Below are 18,838 nucleotides of genomic sequence, written 5' to 3'. Positions count from 1 at the left end.
AGACATAGACAAACATAGAGAGAGAGGAAAAACACATGTGTACATGGTAAGAGACGGACAGGAAAAGAAAAAGGAGCCAAGATGGCGACGAGGTCAGAAGTAGCTGGAGTGGGCATGGTTAGTTCTTAAAGTGTCCCAAAGGAATAACAGGGTTCACCCTCTTTCTGTAGTCATTAACCTTCCATAGTCATGACCAAAGCTCCGTGAGAGCGGTTTACAGAGGGAATTGTTCATTCTGGTTCAGAATTTCAGAGTTCTCGGCCTGTGGATGGCCGGCTCCTTTATCTGGAGCCTGAGGTGAGGCCGTGCGTCCCAGAGGTGGGAGAGTGTGGAGGGAGAGGCTGCTTGCCCCATGCAGACAGGAAATGGGAGAGCAAGGAAAGGATCAAGATCAGGCATAACGTTCAGAGACCGACTTCTTCCAATGAGGAAGAAGTTTCTAGAACCCCATAAAATATGGCTGCCAGCTAAAGAACAATGTGTGAGCCTACGGGGGAACATTTCCTATCCAAACAATCACTATCGTAGTGCTTTGGTACCCCTATCACCGACAGACCACTCGGTCCGCGTGGCCCTTCCTTCTTACCGGGGTCCTGGCCTTGTTTTTCATTACCTCCTCAGTGGGGACTGAGTGAATTAAAAATCTAAACCAGGCCTAGTCTGTTTGATGACTAAAGAGTCCTAGGGAAAGCGATGGAGATTAATTTGTGCCCCAAATGTGTTCAGTTATTTAGTGCTTTTTTCAGGAAGCTAAATGGATTCTGTGAATTTTAATTGATGTTTAACTTTTAATTGTGTTCATGTGGGGTGGCCAGTTGGAACCGCGCCTAATAAGACTGATGAGGCTCCGCACATTTGCATGCAGCACGCATTAGCGGGGCAGCCAGGGAGAGGCTCCAAGCAAGAGGGGGAAATCTGCAAGGAGAGGAGCAGACGAAACATGCCAATTTAGGGGGAAATGAAAAATTATCAATCTTGCTTTCTATTCATATTAAATAAGTATAGGTTTGCTATTATTCTTCTCGCACTGGTATTTGTTATTTAATTTTTTGAGCAAAAAAAGTGTGTGTGTGTGTGTGTGTGTGTGTGTGTGGTATTTTAGAAGGCGTTGACTTGTTTGCAGTGGGAAGAATTCTAATTTTGCTGGAGTTTGGGGTTCAGGTTGCTGGCCATCCCCACAAATGCTATTTTGCTGGATATCTGTCCCCTGTGACGTGGATTGGTAAGTGCTGAACCAGGGATGGTGGTGTTGTAATTAAGATGCTTTTCAGCTAAACCATTGCCTTAAGGAACATTTTGTTTGTTTGTTGTGTTTTTGTTTGCCTAAGAAGTGAAGTGGGCCCCAGGCACAGTATATAAGTTTCTGACCTCTCTTTGTTTCTCAGGGTTCTGCCTTTCTGTGTTTGGTAGCCACATCTGCAGGACAAAGCAAGATGGTCACAGCAATCCCAGCTATCACATCCAGATTTGATAATACCCAAAGGGACAGAGAAGGGTTATCTCTTCTACTAGCCTTAAAGAGGTCACCTTTCCTGGGAGCCTTCCCAGAGACTCGGCTCATACACTAGGACTGACTCACACAGCATCCCCTGGGACTGGCTCACATTCTATCCCCAGGATTAGGTCACACACTATCCACTGGGATTGGACCGCCTGGCATCTGCTGGAATTGGCTCAGATGCCATCTATTGGGACTGGTCCACATTCCATTCACTGGGGTTGTATCACACACCCATCTATTAACCATTTGAGAAAATGGAGTTACCATGATTGCCTCAGACCAAGACTTAGCCAACTGCAGCTAACACCTGTTTATATCAAATCCTTGTGACATAATCCACACCGCCATTAAATTGTCCTGCCCTAAAAGAGCTGGAAAGTTGTGACAGAGATACGGGCTGATCCATAAAGCTACACTTCCTGTCTGCCCGCAAACAAAGTCAGCGCTTGGAGTAGTCACCCACAACGTGTGGTCATTAGAAGGGCAACAAAGTAGCCACTGTAGCTCCCAAAGTGGTGTAGAATGCGGTCTTGTTTATCAGCTAGTCAACTCTGAAGAATGGTACTTTATTATATTCAGATAGCTGTGGATGCTGTGGCATTTAACACTCAAGGGAAAGATGTCCTAGAAACACTTGTAATGGAGAGAAACTGCCTTTGGTATACATCTGGAAGAAAAAAAGAAAACCTCTCCACGGTTTGTTAAGCGGCCTTCCAAAGAAATTACAGAAGGGTTTATAAAACAGAGAAACCTAAGCACTTCTTAGTCTAGGGAAAACAGTAGTCCACTTGAAAAGTGGTATTTGCAGTCTAAGGAATTGCTCAGAAGGCCAACAGTCCAGCAGAAGTGTGGCCTCTCAACCCTTTGTTTCCCTCCCCCTTTGGTCTCTGACAGTTGATGTCAACACCAAAACCAGCAGAACAAACCATGATCATTCCTTTGGTTTTTGTAGGTTTTCTGTTGTTCTGTTCTGGCCCATTTTGTTCCGGTTTGTTAAGACACGGTCCTGCTGGAAAGCCCAGACTGGCCTTATCCTCCTGCCCCTGCTTCTGCCTCTTGGATTTCAGGTCTACCCTGACATGCCCAGCCAATGTGAAAGAGATTAACGAAGAGGCAGTGAGAGTGGACTGCTGGGTCCGGACCAGGGCATGGTTCCACAGTGCGGTAAGGTCTGGCCTGCAGCCGGTGGTGTGCGACTTTCATCCTAACCCTCAGGAAGCAGAGGCAGGCCGATTTCTCTGCGTCTGAGACTCGCCTGGTCTACATAGCGAGTTCCAGGACAATCAGCACTGTATAGTGAAACCCTGTCTGATACATATTTATATATGTGTGTGTGTATGTGTATGTATATGCATGTTTGCCTATCTCTGTGTGTGATCACTCACATCAGTATTAGTAAATATATATATATATATACAAATACATAGACATACATATATGTATGCATATATGTATGCACGTCTGCCTGTCTCTCTGTCTGTGTGTGGGTGTATATGTGTGTTCACGTGTGATCACTCGTGTTAGTATGACTGAAACTGAGGAAATGTGAGCAAGATGGATGAATGGTACCAGTGTCCACATCCAGATACAGTTCTGGAAACCACTGGAGGAAAATGGGTAAAGAGCACCCGGGAACATTTTGTGTTGCTTCTTAGAGCTGACTTTAAAGCTACAATTATCTACATAAAATTTTCAAGAAAAAAAAGACACTTAAGCCACACCTAGGTAAAAAGATATTTGGAAAATTCTGTCAGCTCACATCCCAGATGACCATCTAGCAACTGCTGGAGGTTCAGGGATGCTGTGGAGGACAGAAACAGTGATAGAAAAGGGTGAAGCTATTTTTTTTTTTGTAGTTTGTTTTTGACATTTCATGTGTAGCTCATAATGGATTCTCAATGCAGTGCAGTAATTAGCAAAGAATGAAGCCATCAGTAGGAGCTGGTCAGGATTCCCAAGGAAGGTTCATTATGGCAACCTGACTGGGGAAACAGCATGAATCTTAATTTCAATCAAGTAATCATGAGACCCCTTAAAATAATGTTGTCGAGTGAGTGAGGCACAGCCTGACGCGTGACTTTTGCCGGAAAATGTCAATCCTGTTGGTTTGAGGTCCAACTGAATAACATCTAGAGTAGAAAATAGTATTAGTGACTTAGAAACATTTTAATAAATTTTCAGACGTTGTAGAAGTCTCAGGAAGATACCTCATTAAGGCAAATGGTGATGGGGTGGTGGCTTGTGCCTATGATCCTAGTTCTCAGAAGGCTGAGGCAGGGGAATAGCTGTGGGTTTAAGGTCAATCTGGGCTACATAGTGAGTTCCAGGCTGTCCTGGGCTATAGAGTAAGACCCACTCTCAGAGAAATAAAAACCCCTGACATCTTGGCCTCAGGTTTTGTGGAAGTCCTCAGATAATGGGCCAAACTTATAGAAATAAGCTTAACAGCAGCCATAGGGCAATCCAATGTATAGGTTTAAAAGAACAGGCATAGCCCTTAATACTCACAGTGAGAGACACACAGCTTTGTAGAAGCTAGCGTGGAAAAAAATGGGTTCATTGGTGCAATAACAGGCATCTGTTACTCACAGACAACTGGGAGTAACCATTGGACCATCTGAGGGTAGCTGGAGACAAACTAGAGATAACGGCAGGGCAGAGAGGGCAGGTGGGTTAGGAGGTCAGTGGACAGAGGGAATGTGCACACAGGAGTGACTTGAGGCTAGCTTTTGGGCATCCAGGCCCCCCTCACAGAGACCCTTTAAGATAAAAAAATATTGCCAGGCTAGAGAGAAGGCTCAATTGCTAAAAGCATCGGCTGCTCTTCCAGAGGCCTCAGGTTCGATTCCCAGCTTCAACAGGGTGGCTCACAGTCATCCATAATTTGAATTCCAGAGGATTCTGTGTTTTTCTCTGCCCTCCATGGGCACCAGGCGTGTGCGTGGTGCAAAGACATAGTAAGCTGGCAAAACATTCATGCACATAAATAATTTAAAAACTACCAAAAGCAATAGCCAAAGAGCTGGTGGGAACTAGATAGAGGGGCCAGGTTGGATGCCAATACCTCCCGAATTGTGAGGTGAGCCCAAACATTCTCGTCTAAACATGTTCATCAGGGTGAAGCATGGGTTATGTGGCAAAATGTGTACTAGAACTAAAGGTATTTCTTTGAGTTCTGCCTGAACACTTCGCCCTCCTTTTGTGTGTGTGCGTGTCTGTGTGTGTGTGTGTGTGTGCCTGGATGGCTTACCTGACATTTTCCGGATTCATTTTTTTGCATCTATTCAATGAGGACAATAAAAGCGCCAGCTTCACAGGGCTGCTGAATGGATCAGATGTGGTTTGTGGAGCGCCAAGCATGTCCCCTGGACTGCGTGGCAGACCCTCTGCTGCAGGGGATGAATTGACTTGCAGCGCAGATAAGCCGCAGACTGTATTTCACTTTTAGAAGGAATTCCCTCCTGTAGCCTCTTGGGACCTTGACGTCATGACGTTAAATGAATCACTTCACAAACATAATAATAATAATAACAATAATAATAATAATGTATAAAAACGTACCTGCGCGCTGCTGAGCCAGAACCCATGTGGTTTCAAAGCTCTCCAGATGATTCTGCTGTGCTGCCCACATCGAGAACTAACAGTATATCAGTCTAACAGTATATCAGTCCCCATGTAGCCATCCGGGACCTGACTCAGGTTTCCACCTGACTGCAGACAGCTGAGAGAAGCAGCAGATGGGGACTGATAGCTACCTATGAGCTCGAGACGAGCCAACAGAAGCCACAGCCTTGAGAGCTCCCAAGTTCTGTCACCAACACTGTGCGTCTGCTTCAGGGGAACTGTTGCATGCAGTGAGGAAAGGGCAGTCGTGCTGAGCTCAGAGCCAGTCCTCGCTCACCTGTAGCGTCGTTTCCTGGGCAGGAAGGATCTGGAAGAGGGGAGACATCTCCCCAGGATTTTGGACTGAACTGAAGAGTGGCAGAGTGGCAGAGTTAAAAATAGCCAACAGTGCCCAGACATTTCCGTGTGTTTAAAAAGATCCCAGGCCTGGGACAATTGCCATGAATTACCAGTCTTGAGACAACATAATGTAAGAAGGGTACAATCCAAGGCAATTCAAGCCTGTGCAGTAAAACAAAGCCAAGAGATGAATTTTTATTTATTTTATTATGCATATGAGTGTATGTCTGTGTACGACATGTGTGTCTAGTACCTGTGGGGGTCAGAAGACAGCATTAGATTCCCTGATGCTGGAGTTCCAGATACCTATGAGCCTCCAAGTGGGTTTGGGAATTGAAGTCAGGTCCTCTGGGAGAGCAATCAGTGCTCTTAACCACTCAGCCATCTCTCCAGCCTCCGGAGATGGGTTTTGATAAATTTCCTTTCAGTTTTAAGGCCAAAAGGTAGAAACAAGGCTGACAGATCAGGGTATGTTTATCAAAGGCAGTTGAAAACCACTTTCAACAGATACTGATCTATTGACAAACTTCCCTGAGACAGGGGCATGTTTTATTTTGCTTTGCTTTGCTTGCCTTGGGGATAGGGTCTTGTTCTCACTCCAGGTCCTCCTGCTTGTTTCCCCAGTGCTGGATTACAGGTGTATGCCATCACATGGGACTCTGAGCCCCAAAATTCAGTAAAAGCTAAGCAGGATCAAAAGTCATGTCCTCTGAACAGCAGACCTGGAGATACCACACCCAGAGCTGAACAGAACAGAACAGAAGCCATCTCAACATGCTTGAAACCTGTAAAACAAAGTTTAGAGCCCCATGAGAAATCAAATCAGTGGGTGGTATCAAGTTCAACCAGCCGATTCAAGTACTGTGGATTGTAGACTTTCTAAGGAAACGTTAAGAAGCTGGCATTGTCATGATGCCTTTTCTAAAATCTGAACTGATAGAGACAACAACTGTGTATATTTATGGGGTAGGGTGGTTACCTGGTGAGATGATTAGATCAAGGTAATTGACATAACCCTTTATCCTTTGTGGGAGAATATTTACATGCTATCCTTTTTAAATTGCATGTATGTGTATGGGTGTGTTGCTTGCATGTAAGTATGTACAAAGCATGTGTGTATGTGCCTGGTGCCCACGGAAGAGAAGAGGGCATTGGATACCCTGGAACTGGGATGACAGATGCTTGTGAGCCACTATGGTGGTGTTGAGAACAAACTCTGGTCTCTGATCTCTGGAAAAGCAACAAGCACTTTTTTGTTGTTGTTGTTCTATGAGACAGGGTATTACTACGTAGCTATGGCTTTCCTGAAACTCACTCTGTAGACCAGGCTGGCCTTGAACTCACAGAGAGACCCTCCTCCTTCTGTCTCCCAAGTGCTGGGATTAAAGGCGTGCATCATCATGCCCTGTTGTGCAATATTAACAAGCAAAGATGTATTGCATTTGTTTATGCTGCAGAATATGACTTCAGCTGTCTAAAGGTGTATTACTTTTCTTTATGCTGCATCTGTTGCACCTTGCCTGCCTAAGGTTCCCGATTGGTCTAATAAAGAACTGAATGGCCAATACTAGCCAGGAGAAAGGATGGGCAGGACTGGCAGGCAGAGAGAATAAATAGGAGGAGAAATCCAGGCTGGAGAGAAGGAAGAGAGGAACAAGAGAAGGAGGCAGAGAGAATGAGGGACACGCCCAGTACAAGAAGCCAGGGAGATGCCAGCCAGCTAGACACGTGAGAAGCAGTGAAAGTCAGATATACAGAAGCAATAAAGGCAACGAACCCCACTGCAAGTGGTAGATAAAGAGAAACAGGTTAATTTAAGTTAAAAGAGGTGACCAGAAAAGAGCTAAGCTAAGGCAGAGCATTCAAAATTAATAAGTCTCTGTGTCATAATTTGGGAGCTAGTTGATTAGTGGTTCCAAAGAAAAAACGTGATATAATACCCAGCTCAACAAATACCCTTAACTTCTGAGCCATCTCTCTAACCCCAAACATTGTTTTTCATGCAGTTTAAAAATATCTGCTATTAATTACAGCCGCAGTCCTGTGTAATTCCTCCCCAAAGGTTATTCCTCTTATCTCAAGGATTCTCTGTACCCTTGATTGGCGTTTCTTTGTTTCTAGCTACTCTACCCCAGTACCAACTGTTGGTAACCGCCCTTCGACTCTCTGTTTCTAGGAGTTTGACATACGGTGACATGGTTCTTTGTCTCATGTTACAAGCAGAGGCAGGGAAACATGATAAATATTTGAACAACCGAGGGCTCCATGTTTGCACAGCCAACCGAAAGTGTCAAACATTTGTGCAAATACAGATTGTGGTTTTTAGTGCAGGTGGAGTGGCTCGTTCATATGTTTGGGTTTTCTACCTTTAAGATCTTTTCGATCATTTTCTACACGACTCGACAAATGCTTGCGGTGTCTGCCGAGTCTAAGGCATCAGCCTGTGCTTGAAGAGTTGAAAATATCTTCTCCCCCAAGTTTGCAAAAATTAGTAATGAATGGTAGGGTCTTATCAGAGAAAAGCAAATATAGAGGGCGGCCATGGAATGTCATCTGTCACCTCCCTCGCACGCCTCCTTGCATCTTCCTGAAGGACCCACTGTTTCTGAAGGACCCATATTTAGGGAAGGCCAACTGTGCCTGAATGAGAGGCTAAGGCTAAGCGTGTTCATACAGTGTGTTCCTCTGTCACCAGGCATTCAAAGGTAGCCAGATAATTTACCCTAGCCTCACCAGGACCAGCTGGGTTATAGATGGATTTTCCTTCTTTGGTGTGAGGAAGACACTTGTAATCCTAGGGCCTGTAGGTAATGGCTGTTACACACCCACGATGAGAATGGATACCGAGAAAGTCCGATCCGAGAGATGGAGCAAAATCAGGTTTTGGGTGACATCGCTCATTTCCTGTATCACGCCTTACCAACAGCCCAGACCTCTTTTAAAGTTTCTGATCATCTAGTTTCCCTTGCTACTTAAGAAGCTCCCTTTAGATCTTTGACTTAGAACCGAAGGTCCCTTCCTGACCAGAACGGCGGGTATTTCTGCATGGTGAGATTGTGTGGTTCAGTTGATGCTTATTTAATTAGATTTGCCAAGTAATCTATGGCTTGGGTTATATTTGTAATGAGAACAAGCAAGAGAGCCGGTAGATATGTGAGCACAGCGCCCACAGCAATCCTCTGGGAAGGCAGATGTTTGTAACCAGGCCTGGATCAGGCAAGATCCACAGCCCCGTGACCCTGAGATGTGCTGACAGCCCTTGGGACTGCCATCTGCGTTGTCGTCCTGCTGGGAATTCTCCAGTTCTGTAATAGTACTTCTTTAATCATTTTATATATTAACGCACTCTTGCCTAGCTGCCTTCTGGGGGGCAGGGGAAGCCCATCTTGTGGCTGCTACACTATTTACCCCCCCCTCCCCCGTTGCTCTGCTGATCCTGAGCAGTGGAGGACCCAGCAGCGTTCTGCTCTCAGCCGTGGGACTCTGCCTTCCTCTGACTTACTAAATGAAAACAAGAGTCTGCAGTCCATGTTAAATTAGTAACTATGTAACGTTTTAAATGTAGCAAACATACTAGAAGAATGTAATAAGAAAGAAGGCCCCATTAGCTAGTGGCTAATGAATCTTGTCTGAGTGAATCATGATTTAACAACCTGTAAAACAAAACCATGAAAGGAAACTCTGGGTTGAGGCTGCCCTTCTACGCAGACCTCGCTTCTTAAAGAACAGCAACACGACTTAGCAGGTAAACACACTGGAAGGTCAAACTTTGGAGTATATTTAGTAACAAACAGATTGGCCTCAGCCAACCACACCAGCTAAGTTTCAGCCAGTCACAGGCTATGGGCTGATCGGGCCATGCCCGCACAAGCAGTGCCAGGCTCCAGGCAACGCAGGGTTTCTGGACTCCATTCCACTCTCCGTCTGTAACTGTTCCCCGCCTCATCCTGTGGGGCAGAGTTCCCCTGGACCGTTTTTTGCCTCTGGGTGCTGTCCAACTTACAAATCACTCTTTACTCAGGAAAACTCACATTCAGTTTGTCTAAAGTGTGTGTGTGTTTGTGTGTGTGTGTGTGTGAAAGAGAGAGAGAGAGATGTTGAACCATTTGGAAACTTAAGGATTAGACACCATCTTGGAAACATTAAAGTCCAGTTATTGTTGCTTTTATATAAGAGTGGTGTTATTTTCATGTTTTTAAATTGTCCTTATCTTTTTTTGCTTAACACGTATTTGTATTAACTCATTAATCTCGACTGTCAACAGGACAGGATTCAGACCCACCATGGAACCAAACCACGGGCACGTACAGTTAATGAGGTAGGAAGACACTCTCTAAATGTGGGCAGCACCATTCCGTGGGCTGGATTCTTGGACAGAATGAAAAGAAGAAAGGGGGCTGGGCATCAGCAGCTGTCCATCCCAGCAGAGTATGACCGGCTACGTCCAGCTCCTACCGTAACTTTCCCCACGATGATCAACCACACCTTGGAACTGTTAGCCCAAAGCAAGAAGCCCTCTCCTTCTTGGATTGCTCTTGTTGGGTGTTTTTTTGCAGCAATAAAGAGAAACTGGTGTTAGGATCTACTCTTTGATTAGATGCGGAGCCATGGAGAAAGGGAGTGATGGCAAAGATGAGGTAGAATTGGCTCTGATTGAGAATGGCTGAGCATAAGTAATAACTGTGGACTTTTCAGCTCTCAGCACTATAGGACACGCTATTCTAAAATAAAATTATCCCTTTATCTTCCTCTGGGAGTCACGATAAACGATTTGATAAACATGTCCAGGGGAGAAAATTGTATAAATTACAGAGAGAATTGAGGCAGTGAAAAGGCTTGGTTTATTGAAATATACAGACTGACTGTTCCCATTGTCTGTAAGGTTCTTTACAGGGGTGGGGTGCTTTTTATACCGCAGACACTTTTCCATTGAATTTGATTTCAGAGCAGTTGATAGATTGTTTGTTTGTTTGTTTGTTTCTTCTCACAAAGAACAGGATCTCTGTGGAATCTCTCTGCCTACAAATCTCTTGCTCTGGTAATAGTATGCCTTCTGTGTGGCTTGGGTGTTTGTGCCAGGTGCCTGCATTGGGAACCTGGCCCTTCTGGTTAATTCCAAGTCTTGGTGTTGCTTCTTTGCCTGACTGCAATTCTTTCTCCTCCTCTGATCATCTCCCTGTCTGAAATATCCACTCTTGGTCTTTTGTCTTTGTCTGTTTGGGGTTATGCACATACATGTATGTATGTGCACATATGTGTTCATGTATGTGTGTGGTGCGTGTGCAGAAGCTGGAGATCAGTGTTCCGTGTCTCCATCCCTCTCCACTTCTTTGAGACGAGTCCTCTCACTGAACCTGAAGATATTGACTGAAGTGGCAGTCCAGCAAGGCCCCTGGGACCGGCCTAGCTCCACCTCCCAGCACGGGAATGAGAGGAGTGGGCCACTGTGCCTGGGTTTTTATGGAGAAGTTGGGGATCGAATTCAGGTCTTCGTGTTTGCTTATGTGTCAAACACTTTACTCACGGAGTCGCTACTGGCCTTACTCTTGATCTGTTTTCTGCTGCTTATATCTGAGCATCACAGGTTGGGTAATTTATTTTTAAATTTTTTAAAAATGTTTTAAAAAATTGAACTGGGTGGTGGTGGCACATGCCTTTATTCCCAGCAGTTTGGAGGCAGAGGCAGCTGGATCTCTGTGAGTTCGAGGCCACCGGGGTCTGCAGAAAGAGTTCCAGGACTGTTTCACAAAGAAACCCTGTATTGAAAAAAATCAAAAAGAAAATCACTTAGGATCTGGAGAGATGACTCAGTGGTTAAAGAGCCCTGGTTGCTCTACCAGAGGACCTGGGTTCAATTCCCAACATCCACATGATAGCTCATAGCTGTCTGTAAGTCCAGTTCCTGGGGATCCAACCCAGATATACATGTAGGCAAAACACCAATGCTCATAAAGTAAAAATAAATTATTTTAAAAATAATGTTTAAAAAAAATGGTTCTGAAGGTTGAGGTAGCCGGAGTTGGGGGTGGGTTGGGCACACATGGTGAGAACCCCCTTGCTGATAGGGACTCTGCAGTGCCCCGAGGTATGGTGACTGGAGTAAGCAGCTCTCAGTAAGCCATCTGCCTGTGGATTTATCCACCCAGGAGGACAGGGTCCTTGTGGCTCAGTCTCCTCTTAGCGGCCCTACCTCCTAATCCTTCAGACTGAGCATTAAATGTCAATGTGACGTCCTGGTGGGGACATTCAGACTATATGGCAGATGGTCACCTCCTCCTTAGGACCTCACCCTCAGAGTGCAATCGTGCAACCTGCTGGAAACTCAGCATCCTCCCTTGTATGCTGTTGAGGGGCCAAACGTTTGTGAGATCAGAAAAGGCATCGAAGTCTTACTGCTTTCTGTGGTCTTTACATAAAGCCCACTCTTAGTTTCTAAAGCATGTTAGTAGGAAGAATCCTGTGAGCAGGCTCTGTCTGGCTTTAGATGGGGCGAGTGAGTGTGGGCAGCCATAGGTCCAAAGTGGTGCTTTATCTTCTCATGATGGCAAACTACAATTTAGTTTCAATGAATCTTCAATATCTTTTACTGATCATTTCCTTTATATCCTATGGAAAAAAGAAGGGTATCTAAGTTTAGGATCCCCTTTTCTCTTCCTTTTGATCCTTAAGGAACACAACGAACACCACACATTCCATGACTTATTTTCAAAGTGTTTTTAAACATTACCAATATTATTTCACCCGCTTACCTAAGACTTTGGCCGCATTTGCCCTGTGCCTGGTTTCGTTCATATCAGGGTGGGTGGGATCCAGTAATACAAGAAGATCGGTTTTCAGTGTTGCTCTGGTGGAAATGGAGGCCGGATATTGAAGAAGGATGGATTTATGATTAGCATAGTAAGCATTTGTTAAATGGGCATGCTTTGTGTATAGATCCATGATGACGGGAACCGTGTTCTGATTAATTGCAGCGTGTCGAGTGCCTGTCTGAAAGTCTTATCGAATGTTCCATTTGTTATTCTCGATGTGTGTTCCTTTTCTTTTCTAGATGGAAACAAAGCATATAATATAGTTAAATTATATGTCCAAAATCATATATCTAGACTTAGCTTAAATATAGTTAAGTGACCTTAAGCACAGGTAGTCAACTCTAAAATCTGTGTTCATTACAGAATCGTTACTAAGAAATCCATTGGCTCTTTGGTGTTGTATCAATGGCTTCCAGTTTAAAGAAAACCATGATGATTGTTCACTGCCATCTTCCCTGACTGTGAAACATGTTGGCCTTTCTAAAAGATACAATAGGATATTGTAGCTGGCTGGCTACCTTGCTCTATGTAGCTGTCATGGCAAATACCTTTTTGAGACTGAGTTTCTCCGTGTAGCCCTGGCTATCCTAAACTATCTGCAGAACTAGCTCTGTAGACCAGGCTGGCCTCGAACTCACAGAGATCTGTCTGCCTCTGCCTCTGCCTCTGCCTCTGCCTCTGCCTCTGCCTCCCGTGTGCTGAGATTAAAGGCGTGTGCCACCCCCCACCGTTCGACTTATAGCAAATATCTTAGCTGAGCTGACTGATAAACCATAGACAGGTCTCTCTTTTTCCTCTGGAGGCTGGGAGTCTAAGATCAAGTTACAGATGAGTTTGACCCTTTCATGCAGCATCCTCACAATGGCAGAGGTGGGGTGAGCACCGTGAACTCAGACGATTGAGAGACAGATGAAGGACCAGGGAGTTTTCTGAAGTTGATGTTCTGGGCACTGGTCCCCTTCACAAGAATGGAGTCCTTGTGTGTAAATCACTTCCTCAAGGAATTGCCCTGTCGATGATTAAATTTCAGCATGAAGTTTGGGGCAACATGGGCATTTAAACCATATCGGAGTCAGAGTGACTTTCTAAACTTAAAGAAAATTGATCATTTTGCTGTCTGCTAACTCTCTGGGGATGAAGTTCACCTTAGTGGGTCGAGAGCCCTATGGGATGAGTCCCACTCTGTCACTTGCAGAGACAGTTCATTTGTTGGTGACAATAAAGCCACTGTGCCGTTGGGTTAATTTTATCTACCCACCATGTAGTATAATGTTGAGAATATATTTCTTCCATATGCATCACATGTATGATCACATGTATGATACACATACAGGTATGCATACACACTCCGCCTAAAGGTGAAAATTGCAGTCCTTATGTTAATTCTCTATAGCCTGTGTTCACCGGTTCTAAGTCCTCGCAGCTAGGGACTACATGTTACTTCAAGCTCAGCCGTGGACCGCTCAGCTCAGACTCGCAGCCTGACTGCTCTTTCTCCCTGCCTGTTCCCCACCCCAGTACGGAGAGCCGCCATGGATGTCACTTGTGCCAAGCTCTCCCTCATCACACCATTTCAAACCATTCTGATTTGCTTTAAAAAAAAATGCAATGGATGGATGAATGGATGCAGGCACCTGGCGTGGCTTTTCGTCTTGTTCTCTTGGATGACAGGCAGATCTGGGAGGTGTGGTGTGAAGCCGGGCAAGGATGTTCCCCTAGTCCTGAAGACGCAATGGCTCACTCTTGGCGGACTTGCTTCCCAGTCTGCCCAAACTTAAAGGCCCTGAGCGAGGTTGTTTAGTCTGGAACCATCCCTATAATTTGTTTGTTTGTTTGTTTTGAGGTGGTCTCTCTATGTGGCCCAGGCTATCCTGAACCTCACTATGAAGACCAGGCTAGTCTCGAACTCACAGAAATCCACCTGCCTCTGCCTCCCATGCCCAACCGCCATCCATATAAATTCTAAATCCCTCCAAGTGAAAAGAACCACACATTCCTCTAAACTGTGGAGGAATTTGTGGAGGAATTATTCATTAAAAGAATAATGATGTCTTGTGCATTTTGAATATATTTAAACTGGAGAGCCCACAGGTTTTCATATTGAATTCTTTTAAATATTGAAATTATTCCTCTTCCTTTTGGGCAGCTGCCATGAAGACAGGTGTTGTTCATTTCAGCCAGCACTTGCTAAGCATTGCCTAGGGCAGGTAGGCCTTGGGAGGAACAAAAAACCCAAAAGCCACCCAAAGCCATAGCCCCCATCACAACAGCATGATTGAGAAATCTCTTGGGCACCACCTCTTCTGTTCAACTGTTTTTGGTCTTGGTGCATTTTAGGAAACTCTGATACTATCTACCTTGTTTGCTGGGGTGGGTGGGCTAGTGAGAAGTCTGAGGCCTGGAAAGATACAAGCATACGGACCCTGGGTGTTCATTAGGGAATGCATCAAAACCAGACCTGTGTTCTCTGGTAGAAAACAAGTACCGCCTTCCCAGCTCACTCCCTGCCACCCACACAGAGGCCAACTTCAGAGGGCTGCCTCGTGATTGCTCACAACCCGTAAGGGAGATAACTGCGTGGTGCAGGGGGATGAGTTTCCAAGGTTGGCATCAAGTGTCTTCTAAAGATAACGGGTTAATTTGCAGTGACTTGTAGCTTGCTGGAAACACCAGCGCTGCCATGCTTAAGCTGCACATCTGAAAGCCGTGAAGCTATAGCAGACTCAAATAGCAGTCAAATCGCTTCCCCCAGCAGCAGCTGTCGCTGTGTAGGTGGTCTTGGCCGGGACTGCCTTAGGTCACCCTGACGTGTTCCTGTGTTTGCTGTTTCACCACCAGAGCACACAGTGGCTGTCGCGTGTCACCCGGATTTATGGCAGAAGCCAACTGACACTCGGATAATCAATAATCAGACTGTCAGAGAAGGAGGACCACTTCATAGCATCATTTCTCCTCCGTCTGAACTGGGACAGAAGCACTGAATGCCTCTTGCCATCCGTGTGCTAGCGGGACAGGGGAATATTAGAAAAAAAAAATGACCTCCAGAAACTGAAGTTTGTTTTGAAGCAAGACTCGGTAATTCTAGAACCCAACAGATCAGGCCAGCGACCCTGAGGTTCTGGAAGAACTGATAAGTTGTGAGATCGCCCTGCAGCATGCAAATGCTAGGTCACCTCTGTCCCTGGGGAAAATAATTCCCAACCTTCTGCAGCTCACCCTGGCTGGCTTCTGACAGTGGTTTTCAAGAGTGGTTGTGATAGTCTCCACCCCTCGCTTACTTGGAGAAGAGGGAGTGCTGGTTGCTTGTGTCGGGACCCCTCCCCTGAGATGTGCATTCTCCATGGGCCAGTAGTTCTGAAAGGAAGGGAGGGAAAAGTCCTGACCCGCCAATGCAGTAAACATATCAGAGATACATACGATTGGTACAACATTTGAAAGATATTAAGAGGATCCCTTATCTAACCCAGAAATAACCACTGTTAACTTCTATTTACTCCTATAACGCCATGCACATTTATGAATCTGGGCACACACTCTTTCATTATCCTTATATTGGCACATATGATATTATACTGTATTATTCATTCTGCATGTATCTAGAGCCTGCTTCCTTCTGGAAGTGGCTAGGCTACCCAGACTTGGCATATCAGTGCCCAGCTACCAGTGGCCAAGGCTGATCCAGTTTATTACCCCCCTCCCCGGACCCTCCACTAATCCCTTTTAAGCTTCTTGTTGCTCTCACTCAGGATATACCCTTTTATAAAAATCATCAAGACCACAGGGGGTAAGAAAAGCTCATTCTGATTTCTTAGCTCTGAGGAGGGGGCTGAAATTTCTCATTTCCAACAAATTTTCAGATGGTTCTGGCTCTAACTGAACTTTGAAGCAAGGGGCACTAGTGAGGAGCCAATGACATCTGGAACCAGGTTCCTTCTAGTCTAATTGTTTTGAAAACTGTGCTGTCAATTCTAGTTTGTCTCCACTGTACAAATCAAAGAGAAGAAACATCTTTATGAACACATTTATTAGAGAAAGTATAAAATATCTGTTGGGGGAGGCTGCTTATTTGTTTCCCAGCCACCCAGACTCCCAAAATAATCACACACACACACACACACACACACACACACACAAAACAAAACAAAAAACAAACAAACAAAAAGCCTGTATTATTTGCAGTACTGTTTGGCCAATAGCTTGAGCGTATTTCTGGCTAACTCTTATATCCTAAACTAACCCATCTCCATTAATCTGTGCATCACCATGAGGTTGTGACCCACCTGCAAAGTATCAGCGGGCTCCAGTGCAGGGGTCTGTCCTGGTGGCGGCTACATGGCTTCTCACTGACTCTGCCTTTTTTCTCCCAGCATTTAACTTAACCCCACCCCCTACCCCTGCCTAGCTCTACTCTGCCCTATCACAGGCCAAGACAGTTTCTTTATTCATTAACCAGTAAAAGCAACAGATAAACAGAAGGACCTCCCACGCCAAGAATCTATTCACTTTTAGAAACACAGTTCTGTTTCTTGCCTTAATGGGTTGTGAGAAGAAACCTGAACAGAAGTGGTCCCCCAAAATTGCACTATAGGCTGGGGATGTGGATAAGTAGATAGAGTGCTTGCTCAGTATGAACAACACCCCAAAGTCTGTTACTGTATAAACCAACTGTGTCGGCCCATGCCTGCAATCCCAGCACTCAGGATCTAGGGGCAGGACGTTCAGGAGTTCAAGTTTATCCACAGCTATATAGAGAGTTTAAAGCCAGTGGAAGACAGGAAAGCCTGTCTTGGGAAAACAAACAAGCAAGCAAGCAAGCAAAAATAAATAAATAAATAAATAAATAGCAAGCAAAATCAAACATTTGAGCAGTGTTGTCAAGAATGTTACTTTTTCGTTGTCTTTTTGGAAATCATCACCCAGCATGTGCTGTTTCTACCCAGTCAGTGGCTTTGCTTGAGGAACAAGTTTGCCCCTGGCAGATAATAAACCTGATGTACCGAGTTATCCTTTCAGTGCTGGGTGGCGTGGTGGCCAAATCTGGGGTCAGTATGCTATTTTCTTGGGAATAATAAAAATAAGGAAGTTTCTTTTGTGGCCAACTACTCTTTCGGTTTTCTTTTGAAGTGAGTTCTTTTCTTACCCTTTCTCAGAACTCATACCTCAGTCAAAGACTAGTTTGACTGACATTAAAGAGTTTCTTTGCTCCCTATCATTCAGATCAGGCATTGAATGGGCTTCCTCAAACTCCAGTATCTTTTATTGAATCAGAAAAATGATTTCTTTTGTGAAGCAATTTCATGCCTTGTTATCTCCAATATGTCTGGAAAACTGAAGGTTACATGGCCTTACCTGACAGTAGCTATTATTGCAAAGATGGAAAAATGAAATTTTGATGAAAGACTCGCTAAGCCCATGACATCATCCATTTGGAGTCCCATGCCTTGAGGAGCATTGTGGGGCATGATAAGGGTATTTATTAAAGCCATGCAAGAAAACTTGTGACCGCTTGCATCACTGTTTCAATATGTCAATAGGTATAAATAAGTCATAAATGATTAAAAGTTGCACTATTATTAGGAGGAAACAACAAAGGTACAGCTAGCTGCTTTTTCTTTGACTTTTTTGTGCATGGTCATACTGTATTTTATATATGTGACTTCTAACAAAAGGATGATCTAAAGAATCCTGCAGAACCCTTATCTGTCACTTCTCCTCTTATTGTTAGGCTTAGGATGCAGCCTTAAGACTTGATAATTTAAAACATAGTATCTCCTTGGGCCTGTACAGAGGGTCAGTGGTTAGGAGTACGTATTGCTCTTGCAGAGAACTTTGGTTCAGTTCCCAGCGCCCACAAGGTGATTCTTAACAATCCCTAAGTTCAGCACTAGGGGATCTGACGACCTCTTCTGGCCTCTGTGGGCGACATATTTGCACAAACCACTCACACATAAAATAAACAAATCTAAAAAGTCTCCTCTGTAAGTGTGGGTCCATATTTGCTTTTTAAGATTTATGTGATCCAACCCATTGGGATTAGCTTAAGAAAGAAGATGCTAGGCCCTCTCTTTACTCTTTCCATACAGCCTTCACTCAGTGGCAGAGGGGTTCTTGGGTAACACCCAAGCTGGCCGTCACAGACAGGCAAATTGCATCTTGAAGTCAGAATAAATCTGTTGTAGCACTGGCCAATTTTATCCATTAGCAGTGGAAATAGCTACAGGCAGCAGGTTTGAGGGTTGTCATTTGACCAATAATATTTTCCCAACAATTCTTTATTGAGTTCCTGCTGCTGGTAAATGTTGAGTCTGTAACGAACCCCATGTACTGAGCTAAGACTTCATAGAGGTAACTTCAGTGAGTCATTTAATTTCTTTGGCCTTGAAAAAAATGCAGCTCATTCTTAATCTCCCAGGATCGTTGTTATAATCAGGCATATTGAAAAAAATCTAAGATGTTCATTCCTGTGTTCTTTAGGTCAGTGTGGTCACACAGTCTTGAATTTGCTGCCCTTTTGCATGTGGTCTGCCTTCATATGCCTCCCCTCAAGTGACCCCCTCCTTTGCCC

The 18,838-nt window shown here is 44.7% G+C and overlaps 1 protein-coding gene and 2 long non-coding RNA genes across 5 annotated transcripts in view; 2 read left to right on the top strand and 1 right to left on the bottom strand.

The window, feature by feature from the left end:
• Tmcc3 (transmembrane and coiled-coil domain family 3) overlaps positions 1-18,838 on the top strand; it is a 262,277-nt gene that overhangs the window by 122,483 nt on the left and 120,956 nt on the right. The gene's annotated exons all lie outside the window — the stretch shown is intronic.
• Positions 2,584-18,465, top strand: LOC148117782 (uncharacterized). Its single transcript, XR_015736769.1, has 3 exons — positions 2,584-2,665; positions 9,729-9,782; positions 15,112-18,465. It is a non-coding gene; the product is annotated as an uncharacterized LOC148117782 (long non-coding RNA).
• On the bottom strand, positions 10,283-16,635 carry LOC125390068 (uncharacterized). 2 transcript variants are annotated; one of them, XR_015736766.1, is made up of 4 exons: positions 16,554-16,628; positions 15,552-15,627; positions 12,214-12,508; positions 10,283-12,070 (listed from the first exon to the last, which is right to left on the bottom strand). It is a non-coding gene; the product is annotated as an uncharacterized LOC125390068 (long non-coding RNA). The 2 variants fall into 2 exon arrangements; XR_007228631.3 differs by lacking the exon at positions 15,552-15,627 and having other exon boundaries at positions 16,554-16,635.

Source organism: Myodes glareolus, chromosome 26 (assembly GCF_982192425.1).
Source record: "Myodes glareolus chromosome 26, mMyoGla1.1, whole genome shotgun sequence".
Lineage (NCBI taxonomy): Eukaryota > Metazoa > Chordata > Mammalia > Rodentia > Cricetidae > Myodes > Myodes glareolus.
This window is presented reverse-complemented; position numbering and strand designations above follow the sequence as displayed.